Source organism: Mesoplodon densirostris, chromosome 14 (genome assembly GCF_025265405.1).
Source record: "Mesoplodon densirostris isolate mMesDen1 chromosome 14, mMesDen1 primary haplotype, whole genome shotgun sequence".
Lineage (NCBI taxonomy): Eukaryota > Metazoa > Chordata > Mammalia > Artiodactyla > Ziphiidae > Mesoplodon > Mesoplodon densirostris.
The window spans coordinates 80,385,514-80,409,816 of NC_082674.1; the positions used below are offsets into that span (position 1 = coordinate 80,385,514).

Consider the following 24,303-nt stretch of genomic DNA (forward strand, 5'->3'; position numbering starts at 1 on the left):
CACTGTCCCCATACATGCATAGCCTTCTCCACTATCAATATCCCCCACCAGGGTAGTACATTTGCTACAACTGATGAATTTACATTGACACATCATCACTCAAGGTCCATAGTTTACATTAGTGCACACTTGGTGTTGTATTTTCTATGGGTTTGGACAAATGTATAATGATACGTATCCACCATTATAGCATCATACAGGATTGTTTCACTGTCCTGAAAATCCTCTGTGCTCTACCTGTTCATACCTCCATCAACGCTAATCCCTGGCAACCACTGATTTTTTAATTAATTAATTAATTAATTAATTATTGGCTGCATTGGGTCTTCATTGATGTGCGTGGGCTTTCTCTAGTTGCGGCGAGCGGGGGCTACTCTTTGTTGTGGTGCGTGGGCTTCTCACTGTGGTGGCTTCTCTTGTTGCGGAGCATGGGCTGTAGGGCGTGCAGGCCTCAGTAGTTGTGGCTCGTGGGCTCTAGCGCTCAGGCTCAGTAGTTGTGGTGCACAGGCTTAGTTGCTCTGCAGAATGTGGGATCTTCCTGGACCAGGGCTCAAACCCATGTCCCCTGCATTGGCAGGCACATTCTTAACCACCAGCAAAGTCCAGCCACTGATCTTCTTACTGGCTCCATAGTTTTGCCTTTTCCAGAATGTCATAACTTTGGAATCGTACAGTATGTAGCCTTTTCAGACTGGCTTCTTTCACTTAGTAATGTACACTTAAGGTTGCTCCACGTGTGAACGTAAATCTTCAACTCCTTTGGGTAAGTACCAAGGAGCACAATTGCTGGATCCCGTGGTAAAACTATGTTTACATTTTGTAAGAAACCACCTAGCTCTTTTCCAAAGTGGCAGCTCTATTTGGAATTCTCACCAGCAGTGTATGAAGAGTTTCTGTTGCCCAACAACCTTGCCAGCATTTAGTGTTGTCAGTGTTCTGGATTTTGAACATTTTAATATATGTCCAGGAGTATCTTGTTGTTGTTTTAATTTGCATTTCCCTGATGACTTATGATGTGAAGCATCTTTTCATATTTTTTTTTTTTTTGCGGTACGCAGGCCTCTCACTGTTGTGGCCTCTCCCGTTGCGGAGCACAGGCTCCGGACGCGCAGGCTCAGCGGCCATGGCTCACAGGCCCAGCTGCTGCGCGGAATGTGGGATCTTCCCAGACCTGGGCACGAACCCGTGTCCCCTGCATCGGCAGGCGGACTCTCAACCACTGCGCCACCAGGGAAGCCCTCATATTTTTATTTGACATCTGTATTTCTTCTTTGGTGAGGTGTCTGTTAAGGTCTTTGACCCATTTTTTAAAAATTAGTTTTTACTGGAGTCTAGTTACTTTACAATGTTGTGTTAGTTTCTGCTGTACTCTCTGACCCATTTTAAAATCAGGTTATTTTTTTACTGTTGAGTTTTAAGAGCTCTTTGTATATATATATATATATATATATATATATATATATTTTTTTTTTTTTTTTTTTTTTTTTTTTGCAGTACGGGGGCCTCTCACTGTTGTGGCCTCTCCCATTGCGGAGCACAGGCTCCGACACGCAGGCTCAGCAGCCATGGCTCACGGGCCCAGCCGCTCGGCGACATGTGGGATCTTCCCGGACCGGGGCACGAACCCATGTCCCCTGCATCGGCAGGCAGACTCTCAACCACTACGCCACCAGGGAAGCCCTCTTTGTATATTTTGAATAATAGTTCCTTATCAGATGTGTCTTTTGCAAACAGGTACTTTCAGTCTGTGAGTTGTCTTTTCATTCTCTTGACAGTGACTTTCCAAGAGCAGAAAGTTTTAATTTTAATGAAGTCCAGCTTAACAATTTTTTCTTTCATGTGTGTCATGCCTTTGCTGTCATATCTAAAAAGTCATCACCAAATCCAGGGTCATCTAGATTTTCTCCTACGGTATTTTCTAGAAGTTTCATAGTTTTGCATTTAACATTTAGGTCTATGGTATAATTTTCAGTTAATTTTTGTAAAATGTGTAAGGGCTATGTCTACATTCATTTTTGTTTTTTTTTTTTTACATGTGCATTTCCAATTGTTCCAGCACCATTTGATGAAGAGACTGTTTTTTTCTCCACTGTATTGCCTTTGCTCCTTGTCAAAGACCAGTTGACTATATTTATGTGGTCTATTTTGGGGCTCTCTATTCTGTTCCGTTGATCTATTTGTCTATTCTTTTGCCAATACAACATTGTCTTGATTATTGTAGCTTCATAGTAAGACTCAAAGTTGGGTAGTATCAGTTCTCCAACTTTGTTCTCTTTCAATATTATGTTGGCTATTCTTTTACCTTTCCATATAAACGTTAGAATCAACTTGTCAATATCTACAAAATAACTTCCTGGGATTTTGACTGAGATTGCACTGAAACTGTAGATTAAATTGATAAGGACTAACATCTTGACAATCTTGAGTCTTCCTATCCATGAACATGGAATAACCTCTTTTTTAGTTCTTCTGTGATTTTTTTCAACAGAGTTTTGTAGTTTTCTTTGTACATATGTTCTTGTACATATTTTGTTAAATTTATACCTAAGTATTTCATTTCGGAAAATGATAACGTAAATGGTATTATATATATATATATATATTTTTTTTCTTTTTGCGGTATGCGGGCCTCTCACTGTTGTGGCCTCTCCCGTTGCGGAGCACAGGCTCCGGATGCGCAGGCCCAGAGGCCATGGCTCACGGGCCCAGCCGCTCCGCGGCATATGGGATCCCCCCAGACCGGGGCACGAACCCGCATCCCCCGCATCGGCAGGCGGACTCTCAACCACCGCGCCACCAGGGAGGCCCTATATTTTTAATTTCATGTTTTACTTGTTCATTTTTGGTATATGGGAAAGCAATTAACTTTTGTATATTAACCTTGCATCTTGCAAACTTGCTATAATCTCCTATAGTTCCAGGAGGTTGTTTTTTTTTTATTCTTTTGAATATTCTACGTAGATAATCATGTCATCTTTGAACAAAAACAGTTTTATTTCTTCCTCTCAAACAGTATACCTTTCATTTCCTTTTATTATCTTATTACATTAGCTAGAATTTCTAGTATGATGTTGAAAAAGGGCAGTGAAAGAGGACATCCTACCTTGTTTCTGATTCTAGGGAGAAAGAATCTAATTTCTCACCATTAAGTATGACATGATATTTTTTTCTCAGGTTGAGGAAGTTGCCTGTATTTCTAGTTCACTCAGAGTTTTTATCATGAGTGGGAGTTGGATTTTGTCAAATGCTTTTTCTGCATCTATTGATACGATTTTTCTTCTTTAGCCTGTTGATGTGATGGGTTACATTAATTGATTTTCAAATGCTGAACCAGCCTTGCATAGCTGGGATAAATCTCACTTGGTTGTAGTGTATAATTGTTTTTATACATTGTTGGACTCAAGTTGCTAATGTTTTGTTGAAGATTTTTGCATCTGTGTTCGTGAGAGATATTAGTCTATAGTTTACTTTTCTTGTAATGTTTTTGTCTGGCTTTGGTATTAGGGTGATACTGGCCTTATAGAATGAGTTAGGAAGTATTCCCTCTGTTTCTATCTTCTGAAAGAGGTTGTATAGAATTGATAAAAATTTCTTCCTTAAAGGTCTGGTGGAATTCACCAGTGAACCCTCTGGGTCTGGTGCCTTCTGTTTTAGAAGGTTTCTAATTATCAATTCAATTTCTTTATAAACATAGGCCTATTTAGATTGTCTATTTCTTCTTCTGCCTTTTGTGATTTTAAATGAGCATATTGTGTCTTTCAAGGAACTGATCTGGTACATCTGTGTTATCAAATTTGTGGACATAGATCCAAAGGATCTGAAATGATGTGTTTTCATCTATCTTCTTACAGTGCTCATCTGTTCTTGCATGCTGAATATTTTATCCTTAGAGACCTTAGCATATTAATCATAGTTATTTTAAGTTCCCTGTCTGATAATTCCAACATCCAAAGTCTGGTTCGAATGCTTGATCTATCTCTTCAAACTGTTTCTTTTTCCTTGTAATTTTTTCTTTTTAAAAAATAATTAATTAATTAATTAATTAATTAATTTTGGCTGTGTTGGGTCTTCGTTTCTGTGCGAGGGCTTTCTCTGGTTGCGGCGAGCAGGGGCCACTCTTCATCACGGTGTGCGGGCCTCTCACTGTCACGGCCTCTCTTGTTGCAGAGCACAAGCTCCAGACGCGCAGGCTCAGGAGTTGTGGCTCACAGGCCTAGTTGCTCTGTGACATGTGAGATCTTCCCAGACCAGGGCTCGAACCCGTGTCCCCTGCATTGGCAGGCAGATTCTCAACCACTGCACCACCAGGGAGCCCTCCTTGTAATTTTTTCTTGATAGCTGGGCATGATGTAGTGGGTAAATGGATCAGTTGTAAACAGGACTTTAGTGATGTGCTGGCAAGTATAAGGAAAGAGGAAGCATTCTATATAGTCCTATGATTAGATCTCAGTCTTTTGGTGAGCCTACATCTCTGGACTACAAACTTCACAGTGTTTTCAGTTTTCTTCTGCCCCTGAGGTGGGACAGGAAGAGTAGAGTGGGCAGGAATTGGGTATTTCCCTTCCTCCAGGTCAGTTTGATTTCTGATAAAACCTAGCAGGTTAGGCTTTTTAACTAGTTTCTTCTAAGGGCAAACCTTGTTAAGAAGAACAGAATGCTCTTGTATATTTAAAAGTAGTTCCTCCCCCATCCCACACCCTGCTCAGAGCACAAGGGGATTTTTTTTCTTGATATTTACTGTGAGAACCGGGTGGAGCTCCTAGAGGTAAAACTCACAAAACACACTCTCGCCCCTCCCCCCATAATTTTTAACTCTCAAATTTGTGCAGCGATTCATCAATTATAAGTTTGCCCTACCCCATGCTGCTTCCTGCATAGACTTCTGCTCTGGTATGTTGTAATTCTCTTTAACCACTTATCTGTTTCTCCAACTTGGGGACCAGAAGTTTGTCCTGTGACCTTACTTCTCTCACAGATCTAAAAAGAATTGTTAATTTTTCAGTTTGTCCAGCTTTTTACTTGTTGTTAGGATGGAGTGGTGACTTCCAAGCTCCTTATATGCAGAAACTGGAAATCGCTCCCTATATTTGGAAGATGTGTTAGTAGATATTTGCAAGTATGGAATTATTAAATCTTCCTGTGAAATAAATTTTGTATCAATATGTGTAACTCTTCATAATTAGTAATATTTTAAACCTTAAAGCCTATTTCATCTATTATCAGTTTAGCTGCCCCAGCTTTCTTTCAGTAGAATTTGCCTGATATATCATTTTCCATGCTTTTAATTTCAACCTTTAATGTTCTTATGTTTTACCCTTGAGCTTAAAGACAACATATAGCTGTAATATAAAAAGAATCAAGCTGTTAATCTTTGTCTTTCAACTGGAGATTTTTGCCCATTTACATTTATTACAGATTAAAAAAAATTTTTTTTGGCCATCTTTCATGGCATGTGGGATCTTAGTTCCCGACCAGGGATTGAACCAGCACACCCTGCAGTGGAAGTGCAGAGTCTCAACCACTGGACTGCCAGGGAAGTCCTTATTACAGATATATTTGAATGAATTTTCATTTCTCCTTTTATGCTATTTGTGTTACTTTTATTTTTTCTTATTTCCTATCCTTTCTTGACTTCACTTTAACTGATTGGATTTTTTCCTCTCTTTCTATTTTTTTCTTACTATTTTTTAAATGGCTATTTGGGAAATTTTAACACAAATATTTAACAAAGTCCAAAGTTAGTATGCATGCTACTTTGGGTTGCCTCAGAAGCAGAACTTGAGGTAAGAATTTGAGTAAAATAGTTTATTGGGGAGATGGCTTGAGTAAACACTGATAAGGGAAAAGGGAGATGAGACAGGGAAGGGAAGGACACTAATCAAGAGTCTCTATTTATGTTACCAACGTGGCCAACTAGAGCTAAATCCCAATAGGAAGCTCAAGGAGACAGTGTAGAATGTGTGCCAAGGAATGCAGGAACTGGAGTATTTATCAGCTAACTCTCATCAGTTCCTAGTTGAGGTCTTCTTTTGGAGACATTAATTCCTCAGCACTTCCAGCTTGTCCTGCCCATGTACAGGGGAGCTGTAATGGCCAGAAGAAGCCCTCAGGAAAAGTTTCAAACGTTTCCAGTTATAAGTTAAGCTAGAGTCCAGAAATGGTAAAGCCCAAGGCTATACAGGCAGGGCATTGATAGCATCTGTACAGTTACTATCTTTACCTTCCTTCCCAAAATACAAAGGCCTTAGAAGGCTTTAACTCAAACTACTCTCTCCCAAATTATATGCTATTGCTGTCCAGAAGTTTAGTCCTTTTTAGCCACACAAATTAGAGATGACAATGATGATGGTTTTATATGGTCGAGTGTTTATTTAGATTTCTCCATATGGTTATAATTTTTATTGCTCATTTTTCATTCCTAACACCTTTGATTGTTCTTCTGAGGTCATTTTTATTTTTCCTGAAGTATATCTTCTGAAGTTCTATCAGTCAAGGGTCTGTGGGTGTAAGTCCTGTCTGAAATGTCTTTATTTTGCTCTTGTTTTCAAATGAGAACTTCCCCAGATATAAAATTCTACACTGACAGTTATTTTCTCTTCATATTTTGAAGATATCATTGAACTGTTTATTGTCCTTTGTTTGTGTATTGAGAAATCATTCCCAATTCAGTTTGTCATTCTTGAATTTAGTCACATGACCACACCTAGCTATAAGTGAGGCTGGGAATTATAGAACTTTAGTAGGTTGAATTACCTTCCCATTAATTTATTTATTTGCTTTTTTGCTTGTTTGTTTGTTTGACTAGCAGAAAGACAACCTTCCTGTTTAATCATGCAGTTTGAAGATACCCTACTCTTCCAATACTGATAAATCACTCACAACTACATCACACTAGGAGGAAACAGCTGACCCACTGGCTCTTTGTACACCCAAGATGAATGTGTCTTTAAGACAGAAAGGACCCCCAGTCGGCCCCACCCCTCCTCCAAGCAGTGTGTGCAGAGGATCTGATCACGACAGCCAGCCAAGGGGAGAACTCTGGGAACTAGCAAAAACCGGACGCAATCTCATCAAGTTGCACAGGGCGGTTAGCACTGGGTTGGAAATTACTCAGACACACAGAGCCAGATCAAGTGACAACTGTCAGATGAGATCTTTTCAGTGAGGATTAAGAGGTAAGCTTCTTAGAACTGATTTTTTTTTTTCCCAATCCCTGGCTGAGTATTATGGTCTGGGGAGAAAACAGCCACCACTGATCACCACCGTGCCTGTGGGAAAGGCCCACTTTTGTGTTCCTGACACCGACTGGCAGGACAGCTGACTCCACAGGGCTCCACTAACCTGTGGCAAATCAAGGACAGGTCCAGCCCAACCAGAAGTTGGTATACATTCATCTATATGTACTTCTGAACATTAAATTAGCTGGTGGAATAATCACTATTTCCTTGTCAACCTCCCAAATTTAAAGGCTGGATACATTTCAGGAATGACAGGTTCATAACTTGGCAGTTCAAGTGGTTATTAACTCCAGTGTCCACAGATTGTTTTGCTTATTGTGTATTTTGTTGAACTTCCTCCAAGGATTTTCCTGGCCAGACCAGGTGCCGTGATTAGCTGCATCTGTGCCCCATTTAGGAGATGCGCACCATATTTCTCGGCACTACCCCACGCTCAACCATTCAGAACTAAGGAAGGAAAATTACAGCATCAAAAGGGATTAAAACAAGCGATTTGCTGTCAGAGCCTTTCAAAAAGTTCTGGAACACCTATGATTCAGCAAATGGAGAATAACTTTAAGAAATAAAAAATCATTTAGTTGTCAGGGCAATGTGCTCCATAAAAGTAAACACTCTATGGAGACCCATTTCCTAAAGGGTGCCTCCAAGTAATGAAGGCTTAATATATTCTCTTCCATTCCTATGTTCATATGCCATTTTTATATTCCGACTCGGGCCTGTCTACTACTTCTTTCCGTGCCCTTTGTGGGGTTAGATTAGAGAGGTAGGGTGTTAATGGGGGACCTGATGAAGATTGAAGACCCACTTTCTCCCCCTGGAGACCAGCCTGATTTGAACAAATTGAGGAGAACAAAGCAGCCCTTCTGTGTCCTTGGGAGGAAACCTGCTCTGTGTCCGTTTCTGCAGCCAGGTCTGCTCCTCCCAGGGAGGGATGGGGGGTAGTCCACAGGGATCCCAGCTCGGGGAGGACACGGTTCCTGCGCCATCTGGGCCCACCCGAGTCACTCCACACGTGCACCACCTTTATCGGTGCTGCCGGATGGCTGAGTACGAGTTGGAGCCTGGGCTGGAAGGCAGTGAGTTGCCACTGGGGGCCTACAGGATGTGCAGGGCGAGCTGCTGACTGGCCAGGCTGATGTCCCCTGTCCCCAATTCCTCACTGTTTTCCTCCTTCTGGCTGCTCTGCTGCTCAGGACACTCAAAGTGGACGTAGTGGAACACCTTGTTTGCAGTGTTGTGTGTTCCAACGATTCGGATGAAGGAGGCCGGCTGTCTTTCAAAAGTTACTGATTTGCCAGGACTTGCAGGTGACTTTAGCTCTTTCGGCTACCATGGTCCACTGCTGCTGGTTGGTGGAAGCCTCAACATAATAGCTGTAGCTCTGATCTTCACAGTCCCACAGTAATAACCACAGTGACCCGATCATGTATGGCTGTGACAGTTGAGCCCCGATTGTACCTCTTCCCAGCTGATGACATGTATAGCCAGAATCCCAATCATAGTTCTTGGTGTCCTCGTTCAGCAAGGTATTTTGGCTCCGACTGACCCCTTCAATCACACTGGCACAATCAGCAATTGTTGCAATGTTCTCCATGGGCCCTATTAGCCCCTCGTCCAGAGTGAAGGTTTTGTTTGTAGACATATGTTCAAGAGCTGCATTGTGAAAAATCTAATTCACTGTGTTATGAGTCCCAACTATTTGAATATACCTGTTGACATGGGCTGGAAGATATAACTTTTGCCAAGAACGACCCAGATATTGTGAATGATCAATCACCCTGATCCAATCAAGTTCATCCATTGACACTTCAATGGAATATGAATGAGACCGGCTATGTTGGTCCAACAGGAGTAACCAAATATGATTGCTAATGGACGGCTGGCACAGCTTAATCTCAATGCCAGAACAGCAGTCATCATCAATCAGATGCCTAGAAAATCCATGATCCAAATCATAATTTTGAGTGTCGCCATCTGATAAGGCAGACTTCATCTGCCCTTTTACCACCTGGGCTCCATACTTCATAGTTGCAATGTTTTCTTCTGTTATGAGCATGCCTCTGTAATTGAGGTCCATGTCCCGGCTCTCTGATTGAACTTTAATAGCATCCAGAATGGCATCAGGGGACAACAGTCCCAAAGGCCTCACATCATTCAGAACTTCAGTGAGGCTCATCAAAAGTAAACACACAGCCTGCATGATTTCAGCATGATTCTCCTTTGAATTATGCTTACACAAGTTTAGCAAGTCTAGGAAAACATCTTTTTCGGGAGCTGCAAATGAATCTTTTAATCCGACGTTTAAAAGTGCTCTTTTAGAAAGGGAGAGGAAACCTTGGCTTGAGAACACCTCCTGAGCATTTCTGTCCATAAACATGCTGCACATGCAAGTTAACTTGGGAAGTGAGTAGAGACTGGCAACATCAAAAGTCATACAGACATTCTGCATGTTAAGTACGGTGCAGAGGTACTCAGAGGTAGAGTCCTCCAGCTCTGGAAATCCATATTATAGCCAGGCTCAAAAAGTCCAGCAGCGCCTCCTCCTTTTTTTTTTTTTTTTTTTTTTTTTTTTTTGCGGTACACAGGCCTCTCACTGTTGTGGCCTCTCTCGTTGCGGAGCACAGGCTCCGGACGCGCAGGCTCAGCGGCCATGGCTCATGGGCCCAGCCACTCTGCGGCATGTGGGATCTTCCCGGACCGGGGCACAAACCCGTGTCCCCTGCATCGGCAGGCGGACTCTCAACCACTGCACCACCAGGGAAGCCCACCTCCTCCTTCGTATCTGTCAGCCTCGCCTGCCTAGTGTATTGAATAGATGTATGTAAGTAGCATTGCGAATGCTTCTTCAGTGGTGTCCTGGAGAGGGATTTTGACTTCAGGCTGAGATTGTCACATTCCACCATATAGTAATGCTCCAAAATATTGGCACCTGACTGCTCAAATTACCCTGTGGGCCAGAAAACGTTTCTTTTCCACAACAAATGTGACATAGCCATATTCTTCCCCAATCAACAAGGCACAAACATGTTCAGACAAATGTTCACATGATCAATTTCCCCCACTTCAGTAAAGCGGCAAAGAGGGTGCCTGTTATTCATCTTGTAGAACAGATGATAGTCGTGGATCCCCACGATGTTCCTCTGAGACCTCACCGCCCTCACAGACGCCTCTTCCACCCATTCCGCACCCGCATCGTAGCCACGGCCCCCTCCTCCGCTGTCCTCGCAGCCCCTGCCTACCTTCCCATTTAAATGTGTGGTTCTGACATAAGGAAAAGGAGGACAGTGGCTCCTGGCATAGGCAAGCAGCAAATCTCTTTCACAGTCTGTCTTTTGGCTGTGAAACATCCATTTTATACTCCCTTCCCACATCTAGAACACACTCATCTTCCAAAAGAGAAACTCAAGAGTCTCACCCTCTGATATCTAGCTCAAAGTCCTTCTTTTCAGGCTCAGATGTGACTCTTCATGTTCCAGTGACCTACAAACTAAATGACAACCCATCTGCTGCACAATGATTGAGAATAGGTTTTAGTGGTTAAAACTCTCATTCAAAAAAGGGCGGAATGGGCAGCATGCAGCAGTCACTGGTCTGTAGCGATCACCAAGTGCAGTTGAGTAGCATAGCGGAGACCTCCAGCCCTGGCAGTAGGGTCCGCTGCCTTGTTCACTGCCAAGTTCTCTGGGTCTTTTATCTCATCACCCCACTGCTTTTCTCAAGGTCCAAGGTGGCTTCTGGAGCGCCAGCCCTCACACCTACGTACCAGTCAGTTGGATGGTACAAGGAAGGGAGAGATACTATAGGACATAAAGGTCCTTTGTGGCTGTGGCTTTGCCTTCTCAGTTTCTTCCCTGTCTCTCATCCTCCATGACCACATCTGTGTGGGCACTGGAAGGTCTGCTTCTCGGAGCCTCATTTCCTTCAGTCTGCTTCTGCTGGTGCAGACTTGGGGTTTAGAGTGTACTTTGGAGTGGGTTAAATTAACTCTCACAGGTTATATCAGGCCAGTCTTGGGATTTTTTTTTTTTTTTTTTTTCGGTATGCGGGCCTCTCACTGTTGTGGCCTCTCCCGTTGCGGAGCACAGGCTCCGGACGCGCAGGCTCAGCGGCCATGGCTCACGGGCCCAGCCGCTCCGCGGCATATGGGATCCTCCCAGACCGGGGCACGAACCCGTATCCCCTGCATCGGCAGGCGGACTCTCAACCACTGCGCCACCAGGGAGGCCCTAGTCTTGGGATTTTTTTGGCAGTAAAGTTGCACTGAAAACTTAGTAGGCTTCCAGACTTTTTTGCTTTCACTTGGAACCAAGATTGTTTCTTTTAAGCCTCAAGACCATCATCTTTCAGTTACTGTCTCTGTGCTGTCCATCCTTCTCCCTTTGAAATACTCTATTTCATTGCTTCCAAGGCACAAATTTCTTTCTTTTCATTTTTATTGAAATGTAACATATTTACATAAAAGTGTGCAATTTACAGTATACAGCTTGACAAATTTTCACCAACTGATCACCCCTATGTGACTGATACTCAGCTCAAGAAACAGAACATTACCCAGAGTATAAATCTTCTAGCTACTACTTCCCTCAAGGGTAACCATTATCCTGACTTCTAACATCATAGTTTGCTTTGTTTTGCCTATTTTTAAATTTATAAAAATTATGTATAAATGGAATAATCAATATATGTTTTTTGTGTCTGGATTCTGCTGTTCAAAGCCCTAAATGTTTGTGGGTATCATCCATATTATTTTGTGTGGCCATAATTTGTTTATTCTTATCGTTGTGTAATATTCCACTGTGTGAATATACCACAGATTATTAATCTGTTCCACTACTGATAGGCATTCTGAGGTAGTCACCAGTTTGGAGCCAGTACAAATAGTGTTGCTATGAATATCCTTGTATTTATATTTCGGTGAATTTATATACATATTTCTGTCAGGTATTGTCTCAGTTACCTATGGCTGCATGACAGTCTCATTTTTGTATACTCATTGATTCTGTGGGTAAGGAATTTGGATAAGATACAGAAGGTACAATTTATATTCTGCTCTACCTTGTCTGGGGCCTCAGCTAGGAAAACACAAGTGGCTGGGGGTGATTCAATGGCCAAGGGCTGGAATCTTGTGGAGACTTCTTCACTCACTCATCTGGTGTCCGGGCTGGGATAACTCAAAGACTGCGCTAAACTGGAAGTGGACTTCAGGGTACTTGTCCACAGTCTCTCCGTGTGGCTGAGGCTTCCTTACAGCATGGGGGCCTCATGTAGTCAGACTTCTTACCTGGAGACTGGGAGCTCTAAGAGAAAGTATTCTAGCAATTGAAATGGAAGCTGTAAGACCTTTTATGATCTGGTTTCAAAAGTCACACAGTGTTGGGACTTCCCTGGTGGTCCAGTGGGTAAGACTGCGCTCCCAATGCAGGGTCCCTGGGTTCGATCCCTGGTTGGGGAACTAGATCCCACATGCATGCTGCAACTAAGAAGTCCAAGTGACGCAACTAAAGATCCCACACGCCACAACAAAAATCCCACTTGCCACAACTAAGATCTGGTGCAGCCAAAATAAATAAATAACTAAATAAATATTTTTTTTAAAAGTCACACAGTGTTACCAACACCACACTTTATTGGTCAAAACAGTCATAAACCCTCCATGATTCAAAGGCAGTGGATATAGACATCTGTTTTTTGATAAAAGGAGTGTCGAAGAATTTGCAGCTGTGTTTTAAAATTGCCACATACTTTGGACTCGAATTTTGGGGTCTTAGGGTATGCCTATGCTTAGCTTTTAGTACTGCCACTCAGTTATGTGGTATAGTTGTATCAATTTATTACATGAGCAATGTATGAGAGTTCTGGTTGCTCCACATTTCTGCCAACACTTGATGTCACCTTTTTCATTTTAGCTACTCTGGTAGTTGTAAAGTAACAGCACGTTGTGATCTTAATTTGCATTTCCCTGACAACTAATGATACAATATTGAGTGGGCTGAATGGTGCCCTGCCCTCAAAAGACATCAGGTCCTAATTCCTGGAAGCTGTGAATATTATCTTATATATATAGTAAAGCTTTTGCAGATGTGATTAAATTAAGGATGAGATAAGGAGATTATCTTGGATTACCTAGTGGGCCCTAAATGCTATAACAGGTGTCTTCATAAGAGAGAGGCACAGAGGAGGAGGTGGAGGGAAGACGGAGGTAGAGATTGGAATGATGTAGCCTCAAGCCAAGGAATGCCAGCAACCACCAGAGACCAGAAAAGGCAAGGGATGGAGTTTCCCTCAGAGCTTCCAGAAGGAGTGTGACCTTGCCAGTATCTTGATTTCAGACTTTTAGCCCCCAGAATTGTAAGAAAATAAATGTCTGTAGTTTTAAACCACCAAGGTTATGGGAATTTGTTATAGCAATCTCAGGAAACTAATATAAGAACATTTTCATTTATTTATTGGCCATTAGGATATTCTCTTTTATGAAGTGCCTATTCATATATGTTGCCTGCTTTTCTATTGGGTTGTCTGCCATTTTATTTATTGATGTGGAGTGGTTCTTTGAATGTATTCTGGATATAAGTTGAACTGATTTGAGTTCTCTGGGAAGCAGAGACTGAGGTGGAGTAAGTAGTATGAAAAGCTTATGGTAGAGGAGCACCAATGAAAGAAAAGGAGAGAAAGCAGGATTGGGAGGGGGCCATCAGACTACAGTGTAGACCTGAGGCCCTCTGACAGCCCAACAGGGAGCTCTGGAGCAAAGGCTGCCCATTAGAGGAGTCCCACGGTGGGGTGAAAACAGCTAGGACCTTGTACGAATGCCTTGTTTATCTTTGGTCGAGGAACACCCTGCAAAGAACATGGTTGGTTATCAGTGCCTTTCTCAATCATTGGTCATGAGCCACCACAAGAACATGACCTGGGCTCAAAAGCTGATGTGGACCTGAAGGACTAACAGCAGGAGGTTGTGAGTTAACCACACTCCTCAGAGGTCTGCAGTGAGTCCTCTCCTGAAGAGGTATCTGAATTGTGCATCCCAGCCTGCCATGTGAGTCCTTTATTGTAAATATCTTCTCCCACTCTGTGCTTGCCCTTTCACACTTTTAATGGTGTCTTTTGATGAACAGAAATCTTTGATATGAACGTAGTCCAATGTATCATTTTTTTCCTTTATAACTCGTTATTGTGTGTCATGGTGAAAAACATTTGCCAACCTCAAGTTTTATCCTAAAAGATTAGTTTTTTAACCTTTCACATTTAGACCTATAATTTACCTAGAATTGATTTTCATGAATGTGAGGTAGGGAGTCAAGATTTATTTTGTCCCTTTGGCTATTCAATTGCCTTAGAAAAGAACATCTTTTCCCCTTTTCCCCACTGTACTGCTTCAGGTGTTGCCTTTGTCATCAATCAGGTGAACATATATGTTGATTTGCATTTCCCTTATGACTAACAATGTTGAGCATCTTTTCATGTGCTTATTGACCATTTGTATATCTTCTTTGGAGAAATGTCTACTCAGGTTCTTTGCCCATTTAAAAAATTGGGTTATTTATCATATTATTACTGGGTTTGTAGGATCTCTTTATATATTCTAGACACAAGTCATTTACCAAATATATTGTTTGCAAAAATTTTCTCCTATTGTGTCATTGTCTTCTTACTTTCTTGATCATGTCCTTTGAGGTACAAAAGTTTCAAATTTTGATAAAGTCTAATTTTTCTCACTTTTTTTGTACCTGTGTTTTTAGTGTCATTTCTAATTCAAGATCATGAAGATTTACACCTATCTTTTCTTCTAAGAGCTTTATAGTTTAGGCTCTAATATTTCAGTCTTTGATAATTTTGAGTTATGTTTTGTATATGGTGTGAGATAGGGGTCTAGACTGATTCTTTTGTATGTGAATATCCAGTTGTCCCAACACCATTTGTTGAAAAGATTTTTCTATTCCCCATTGAACTGCTTTGGCACTCTTGTTGAAAATCAATTGACTCTAAATGTGAGAGTTTATTTCTGGGCTTTAAATTCTATTCCATTGATATATATGTCTGTCCTTATGCCAGTACCACATAGCCTTGATTACTTCAGCTTGTAGTAAGATTTTTTTAATTGAAATATAGTTGATGTACAATATTATGTTAGTTTCAGGTGTACTGTATAGTGACTTGACATTTGTATACATTATGAAAAGATCACCACGATAATTCTAGTAACCATTGGTCCCCACATAAAGTTATTACAATGTCATTGACCATATTCTTTATGCTGTATATTACATCCAGTGGATTATTTAGTTTATAACTGGAGGTTTGTATTTCTTAACCCCCTTCGCCTATGTCACCCTCCCACCCCCAGCAACCACCCATTCGTTTTCTGTTATCTATGAGTCTGTTTCAGTTTGTATTGTTTGTTCTAAAAAACAAAAGTTTTTTAGATTCCAGAAATAAAGGAGATCATATGGTATTTCTCTTTCTCTGTATGACTTATTTCACCTAGTGTAATATCCTCTAGGTCCACCGATGTTGTCATAAATAGCAAGATTTATTTTTTTCATGGCTGAGTGATATTTCATTGTATATATACACCATATCTTCTTTATCCATTCATCTATTGATAGACACTTAAGTTGCTTTCATATCTTGGCTTTGTAAATAATGCTGCAATGAATTTTGGTGTACATATATCTTCTCAAATTAGTGTTTTTGTTTTCTTTGGGTAAATACACAAAAGTGAAATTGCTGGATCATATGGCAATTCTATTTTGAAGTTTTTGAGGAACCTCCATACTATTTTCCATAGTGGCTGCACCAATTTACACTCCCAACAACAGTGCATAAGCATCCCCCACATCCTTGCCAACACTTGTTATTTGTTGTCTTTTGGATGATAACCATTCTGACAAGTGTGAGATGGTATCTCATTCTGGTTTTTATTTGCATTTTCCTGATGATTAGTGACGTTGAACATCTTTTCATGTGTCTGTTGGCCATCTGTATGTCATCTTTAGAAAAATGTCTATTCAGGTCCTCTGTCCATTTTTAAATTGGGTTGTTTGTTTTTTTGATGTTGAGTTTTATGAGTTCTTTGTATGTTTTGGGTATTAGCCCCTTATTAAATATATCATTTGCAAATATCTTCTCTCATTCAGTAGGTTGCCTTTTCACTTTGTTGAAAGCTTCCTTCACTGTGCAAAAGTTTTTTAGTGTGATGTAGTCCCATTTGTTTAATTTTGCTTTTATTTCCCTTCAGTGAGGAGACAGATACAAAATAATGTTGCTAAGACTGATGTCAAAGAGCATACTGTCTATACTTTCTTCTAAAAGTGTTATGGTTTCAGGTCTTACATTTAAGTCTTTAATCCACTTTGAGTTATTGTGTATATAGTGTGAGAAAGTAGTCCAGTTTGATTCTTTTGCACGTAGATGTCCAGTTTTCCCATTTTTTGAAAAGACACCATTTAGTGAAGAGACTCTCTTTTCCCTATTTTATATTCTTGCTTCTTTTTTTGGGGGGGGGGTGCTGCACCATGTGGCATGGGCTCAACCAGGGATCAAACCAACATTCTCTGCAGTGGAAGCATGGAGTCTTAACTGCTGGACTGCCAGGGAAGTCCCTATTCTTGCTTCTTTTGTCATAGATTAATTGATTACATAAGTGTGTGTTTATTTCTAAGCTCTCTATTCTGTTCCATTGATCTATGTGTCTGTTTTTGTGCTGGTATCGTACTGTTTTGATTCCCATAGCTTTGTAGTATAGTTTGAAATCAGGGAGCATAATACCTCCAGCTTTGTTCTTCTTTCTCAAGACTGCTTTGGCTATGTGGGGTCTTTTAGAATTACTTGTTCTAGTTCTGTGAAAAATACCTTTGTTGTTTTGATAGGGATTGAGTTGAATCTGTAGATTGCTTTAGATAGCATGGTCATTTTAACAATATTAATTATTCTAATCCATGAGCTTGGTATATCTTTCCATTTGTTTGTGTCATTTTCAACTGAAGAAAGTCATCAATGCCTTATAGTTTTCCGAGTACAAGCCTTTTACCTATTTGGTTAGATTTAGTCCTAGGTATTTTATTCTTTTTGATGTAATTATAAATAGAATTGTTTTCTCAATTTCTCTTTCTGATAGTTTGTTGTTAGTGTATAGAAATGCAATAGATTTCTGCATATTAATTTTGTATCCTGCAACTTTACTAAATTCATTGATGATATCTAGTAGTTTTCTGGTAGCACCTTTAGAATTTTCTATATATAGTATCATGTCATCTGCAGACAGTGGCAGTTTTACTTCTTCCTTTCCAATTTGAATTCCTTTTATTTCTTTTTCTTGTCTGATTGCTGTGGCTAGGACTTCTGATATTATATTCAATAAAAGTAGTGCTAGTGGGTATCTTTGTCTTATTCCTGATCTTAGAGGAAACGCTTTCAACTTTTCATCATTGAACATGATGTTGGCTGTGGATTTGTTATATATGGCCTTTATTTTGTTCAGATATGGTCCCCCTATACCCACTTTGTTGAGAGTTTTTATAATAAATAAAGGTTGACTTTTGTCAAAAGCTTTTTCTGCATTTATTGACATGATCGTTTAATTTTTATTCTTCAGTTTGTTAATGTGATGTATCACAATGACTGATTCGTGGATATTAAACCATCCTTGCATCCCTGGGATAAATCCCACTTGATCATGGTGTATGAACCTTTTAACGTATTGTTGAATTCAGTTTGCCATTATTTTGTTGAGGATTTTTGTATCTATGTTCATCAGTGATATTGGTTTGTAATTTTCTTTTTGTGCTGTTTTTTCTGGTCTTGGTATCAGGGTGGTGCTGGCCTCATAGAATGAGTTCAGAAGCATTCCTTCCTCTACAATTTTCTGAAATAATTTGAGAAGCATAGGGGTTAATTCTTCTTTGAATGTTTTGTAGAATTCACCCATGAGGTCATCTGGTCCTGGACTTTTGTTTAATTAATTAAGGCTGTGTTAGGTCTTTGTTGCTGTGTGTGGGCTTTCTCTAATTGCAGCGAGTGGGGGCTACTCTTCATTGCAGGGTGCAGGCTTCTCATTGCAGTGGCTTCTCTTGTTGCAGAGCATGGACTCTAGGCACACAGGCTTCAGTAGTTGTGGCATGCAGACTCAGTAGTTGTGGCTCGTGGGCTCTAGAGCGCAGACTCAGTAGTTGTGGTGCACAAGCTTAGTTGCTCCACGGCATGTGAGATCTTCCCGGACCAGGGCTCGAACCTATGTTCCCTGCATTGGCAGGCAGATTCTTAACTACTGCACCACCAGGGAAGCCCGCTTGGAGATTTTTAAATTATTGATTCAGTTTAATTACTGGTAATGTGTCTATTCATATTTTCTATTTCTTCCAGATTCAGTCTTGAGAACTTGTACGTTTATAAGAATTTATCCATTTCTTCTCGTTTGTCCATTTTATTGGCATATAATGTTTCATAGTCATCTCTTATTATATTTTGTATTTCTATGGTGTCAGTTGTAACTTCTCTTTCATTTCTTTCTTTTTCTTTTTTTTTTTCAGAGACATCAGTGGTTTAATGGATGGGGGAGCTTACACATCTGAAGCAAGGTCCTGGAGCAAAACACCACCATCTGCAGCAGACAGTGGACAGGACATGGCAACAGTCTTTGCTCTCATTTCTGATTTTATTTATTTGGACACTCTCTTTTTTCTTGATGAGTCTGGCTAAAGGTTTATCTTTTTTTTTTTTTTTTTCCAAAGAAGCAGCTCTTAGTTTCATTGATGTTTTCTATTGTTTTTCAGTCTCTATTTCATTTATTTCCACTTATTATTTCTTTTCTTCTACTAACTTTGTGTTTTGTTTGTTCTTCTTTTCCTAATTCCTTAAGCTGTAAGATTAGGTTGCTATTTGAGGTTTATCTTGTTCCTTGAGGTAGGCTTGTATCGCTATAAACCTCCCTCTTAGAAATGCTTTTGCTGTATCCCATAAATTTTGGATTGTCTGTTTCCATTTTCATTTGTCTCCAGGTATTAAGTCCTGTCACAACAGAAGGGCTCATGCACCCCACATAAGACACATTCCTAGAGCATATATCTCAGGTCACCAGAGTGTAGCATGCTTCTGGGCCCCATACAACATCTCCTACATAAGGTCAATTCTCCAAGACTGGGAAACATAACCAAATTACCTAATACATAGAAATAAACACAGAGAATTGGGCACAATGAGGAGACAGAGGAATATATTCCAAACAAAGGAAAAAGATATGACCTCAGAGAAGAAGATCTAAATGACATGGAGATAAGCAATCTACCCAATAAAGAGTTCAAGGTAATGATCATAAAGATGCTCGCTGAACTTGGGAGAAGAATGGATGAACAGAGTGAGTATTTCAACAAAGAGTTAGAAAATATAAAGAAGAAGCAAACAGAGCTGAAGAATACAATAAATGAAATTAAACATGCATTAGAAGTAATGGAGAGTAGATTAAATGATACAGAGGAACAGTTTCTAGGTATGAAAACATGTAGCATTTTGAAGTTAAATTTTATTAGGTCAACATATCATAGTGTGATTGATGTGACCACAATAACTTTCCTCTGACTTTTGGAAAAGTTAGAGACACAGAAACAAGCCTGACTTAGCAGCATTGTAAGTCAGGCTGCAGGTAAGAAACGCTCCTAGACTCACTTCCCTGGCTTCCATGACCCTACCTGTATCAGCCTGTGTGGTCTTCCTTGCAGGGCCTCCCTTTCAGGGAAGGGGGAATTGAATAATGTCTTGAAAACTTGATCAGCAGCATCAAGCCCACTTGACTGGTTAGAAAGAAAAAAAAGATAACAAATATTCTCACAAATATAGTGCCATTTGACTTGTAAAATCCCACAGGATTGTCCAGGGATCAGGGCAATGGACAGGGAAGGACCAAGCAGCTATAAATAAAAAATGGAATAAAGGTTTTATCTTGATTAGGAAGGACAGTGTAGGGTGCTGAGAATGATCCTGAGGGAGTGTCCAAATCCAATGGGAAAGAGTACAGTCATCAACTCATGATAATTGGTTTATGCCATATTTGCTATGTCTGCTCTAATGTCCTGCTTTCATTTGAGAAAGGCATGACCAATCAGGAAAAGTTATGGGCTGTCTCAATTATGCCATTTATATGGGGTTAGGAGCAGGGTCATCCCACCCTTATTAGCATACACAGTAGATAGGGTACAAATCCAGCTGAGTGTAGGCTCATGTCATCAAATTCATCCAAGCTTCCCCATTGTCTTATAACAATTTCTGGCTCTCATCTTTCCTGGACCTAGAATTGGTGGGTTACAGGGGATGCACATTTACTATCTTGGTAGAGATTGCCAGCTACCCTACAGCAGTATCACTCCATTTTTTTCCCTCCCATCAGCAGTAGATGATAGTGCCTGTTTCCTCACATCCTGCCAAATTTGGGTGTCATCCTTCTTCTTAATATTTGTCAATCTGATAGTTGAAGATAGCTGCTGATTTTGATCCACTCTTGTCGGCTCACCTTTCAATCTTGTTTTCCCACATTTCTGCCCCTAAAATTACTGTAATTACTCCATAGTCTAACTTTTACCTAGACCTTGGGCCCAGTGGTTGGGTCTCTACTACTAGAAACAGATCTTGGAGGTCAGGAGTCTTATATCTCAAATTTTTATTTCCTTTTCCAGGGCCTTAAGTATTTTGGAAAGGTACAGGATAGCCCCAAACATGCTTGCTGAAATGAGTGGATTTAGGCCAATGTCCACGTGGAGGAAGAGTGGAATGTTGGCTCCTGAATGCTTGGGAATTGGGTGTGATCAGCAGATTTGGGATGCACATCTCCCAGAGACCCTTCACTTAGGAAGTGCCCTGCACTCCTCCAGAAAAGGCGGCAGCCTGTGTGGCCATATTTTCTTGGGAGACTCACCCTTGGTCATAAGCGATTGGACCACAGGGAAGAACTGATCCAAGCTGAGCCAATTAGATTCTCGGGCATTCAAAGTAAGAGACACAGAAACCAATCTATTGTGTTGTATTGTGGGCCACTGGAGTCGTAAGGTCATGGAGGGCTGAAGCTGTTTGGGGTAGAATGGCAACTCAAAATAATGAATTATTATTACAAAGCAGGAGATATTCAAAGCATGAAGCAAAAGCTAAGAGAAGAAGAGATGAAGGAACTCAGGGAGGGAGGGATTCAGAGAGAGAGAGAGAGGGTGGAGAAAAAAGCCACCAGATCCTAGTGAATCCTGGGTTCTGCAGGTGTGTTCCCTGAGGTTACCTTGTATCCTTACAATAAATTCTCCTTTTACTAACCCATCCTTGACCAAGGCTATGAAATTATTGCATAAGTCCAACTCTTTTTGCTCATTTTTTCACAGTTCCCAAACAACCGTCTGAGAACTGCCCTTGACATCACGATACAGGAACACACACCTGTCAGTGTATGTTTGCCCATTATAAATGTGTGATTACAAAGGGGTTATTGAGTAACCTCATGTGTCTGGCGCTATGCTGGGGGCCATGTACACACCAGAAAAGTAGAGGACATAATTCCTCACTCCAAGGAGTTAAGGTGGGAGATAAAACTAATATATGAAAAAATTACACCCCCATTTATCCTAAGGGCTGGGCCAGGAATGCCGTTCCTTGAGAAGACTGCTGAGATCAGATTGACACGTACCAGACACAGCTGGAGGACACAAGGGACAGCTGCTGGGTCAGGGGCAGCTCTAGAGAGGAGACGTCAGGTCGTAGCTGGAGAGACTATCCTTCATGCGTCCACCCACCACACAGCCATGTCCTGGCAACTTGGGGACCTCCCAGGAGGCTGATATGCCCTCTGGGGGACAGCTCTAAGGGCCAGTAGGTGTGCCCACGGTAGTCCTGCCCTACAAGCTGTCCTTTGAAAGGAGCGAATTGTTGTCCTTGTTTTGGGCTTTGCACAGAGGCAGGGGGAGTGGGAAAAGGCATTGAGCTTACCAGCCCAGGTGGGATGGAGGGCTCAGAGGACCTGGTCCACTCCAGACCCTGGACTCTCCAGGTGAAAAGTCTCCATCTCATTTTCTCTAAAAAGAAGAACACTTTGCTTCCTTCACAGGATAAGTTTTTGTTTTTTTGTTTTTTGCGGTACACGGGCCTCTCACTGTTGTGGCTTCTCCCGTTGCAGAGCACAGGCTCCGGACGCACAGGCCCAGTGGCCATGGCTCACGGGCCCAGCCGCTCCGCGACACGTGGGATCTTCCCGGACCGGGGCACGAACCCGCATTCCCTGCATCGGCAGGCGGACTCTCAACCATTGCGCCACCAGGGAAACCCCCACAGGATAAGTTTTAAGACTTCAAGAAGCCAATGTGTGGAAATTACACTGCAACTTTTAAAATGCTCTTTGAAAGAGAACTGTGGCTATCCTGGTGATTATAACACTGAATGGTTTTTTTTTGTTTGTTTGTTTGTTTTTTTGACATTGAGCATTTCTTTTAAGGTAGCAGCCAGTTGATTAGTTGTACATCCACTCCTGCAGGCCCAGCCTGCCCCCTTTTCTGGACCCACTCCTGACTTGGGTTTTAGGGGCCCAATTATGGCTGATGTGAATGGACACATCGCATGCCACATAGTTCTAGGTGCGTTACATGCATTATCTGTCTCCATTCTCCAGAAGTGAGCACTACAACGATTCTACTGAGGTCGAGAAGGCCAAAAGACCTTCCCAAGGTCACACAGCTAGGAAGTGGCCGAGTCAAGATGCAACCCAGGCAGGCTTATCCCGGAGCCCTTGCTCTTGACTCACTCTGTTGCCCTTGGAAACCTGCCTGCCCAGGGCGCTTTCCTCCTGATCAATGCCAGCACCATGGGCCACCCCTCCCCCTGTGTGCTCCAAGCATCCAGATGTGAGAAATTCCTTTCCACTCTTTGAATAAACCCATTTCTCTCTTGCCTCCTGGCCTTTGCACCTGATGCTCATTCCTCTCTACCCTTCTTTACTTGAACAATTTTCCGTATTGTTAGGGTCTCAGATTAGACCACATGCCCTTGGGGAAAGCACTTCCTGAATGCCCTGGGTCTGAATTAGTGCCATAACTCCTGGCTCCTACAGCACTTCCCCTATAGTTGGGCTCATCACTTTGGATTGGAATTGCCTTTTTATGTCTCTGTCTACCCAGCTGTTAGCATAAGGGCTGCTTTCGTTTCCCCCCACCCACCAGGGTTAATCTTGCTCCCTGAGTGGTTAGCACAGTGCCTGGCACATAGGTGCCCATACATACTTGATGGAGAAGGAATTAACTAATGACTGCTCGGCCCCAATTCCCTCACTGTCTCCACCTTGGACCATGTGCGCACTCTCAGGGCTCCCGGGAGCCCTTCTTAGCATGTGCTCGCCTGGCAGTGGGGCCCCGTCTTGCATGGTGCTGACGGCTGGCCCAGAGCCCGCCCTCCAGACCCATTGTTTGTCTGCTGGACTGGATGACCTCGCAGTGTCCCACGTCTGCCCCACCTGGAGAGCAGGTCTGGCTGGTCTAGGTCTCTCCTGGGACTCTCTTTCCACTGCTACCCACTGGGCCATATCCTGCTGAGTATCCACGTATGGCTCCATTCACAGAGATGGGCTTAATCCATATTTAGACAACATAAGTCTGACCATCATAAAAGACCTCAAAGCAGGCAAAGCTACCTTTCACCCATTCCCTGAGGACAGGAATGACAGTCAAAATACAGATAACAGGTATATCATGGACCCCAGTTGATCACAACCAAGGGACCAGAATCTGGTCTGGTCCTTCATATGTAATGCAGTAACTCTTTATTACAGAATCTGGGGAGTGTGGGCTTCAGGGGCCTAGGGACAGCAGGTGTGTACAAACTGATACAGAATTAGATCAATATCTAACAGCTGTTAAGAGCACCTTGGTGTGTTCTAGCTGAGCGCATTGTTTATGATACGGAATTGCAGCAATTGGGCTGAATGACTGGAAAGGCAACTTGTCTGCTGTTGCCTAAAATAGCATCATCAGTGCATATCAGCAAATTATTCATGGTCAAGATGGGGAGACAGACAATCCGCCCCTGGTGACATTTCCCTGTGACCTGGGGA

At 41.7% G+C, this 24,303-nt stretch overlaps 1 pseudogene; it reads right to left on the minus strand.

The window, feature by feature from the left end:
* Positions 1 to 8,261: 8,261 nt before the first annotated feature.
* LOC132501959 (BTB/POZ domain-containing protein 9-like) lies at positions 8,262 to 10,336 on the minus strand (annotated as a pseudogene).
* Between the last annotated feature and the right edge of the window lie 13,967 nt (positions 10,337 to 24,303).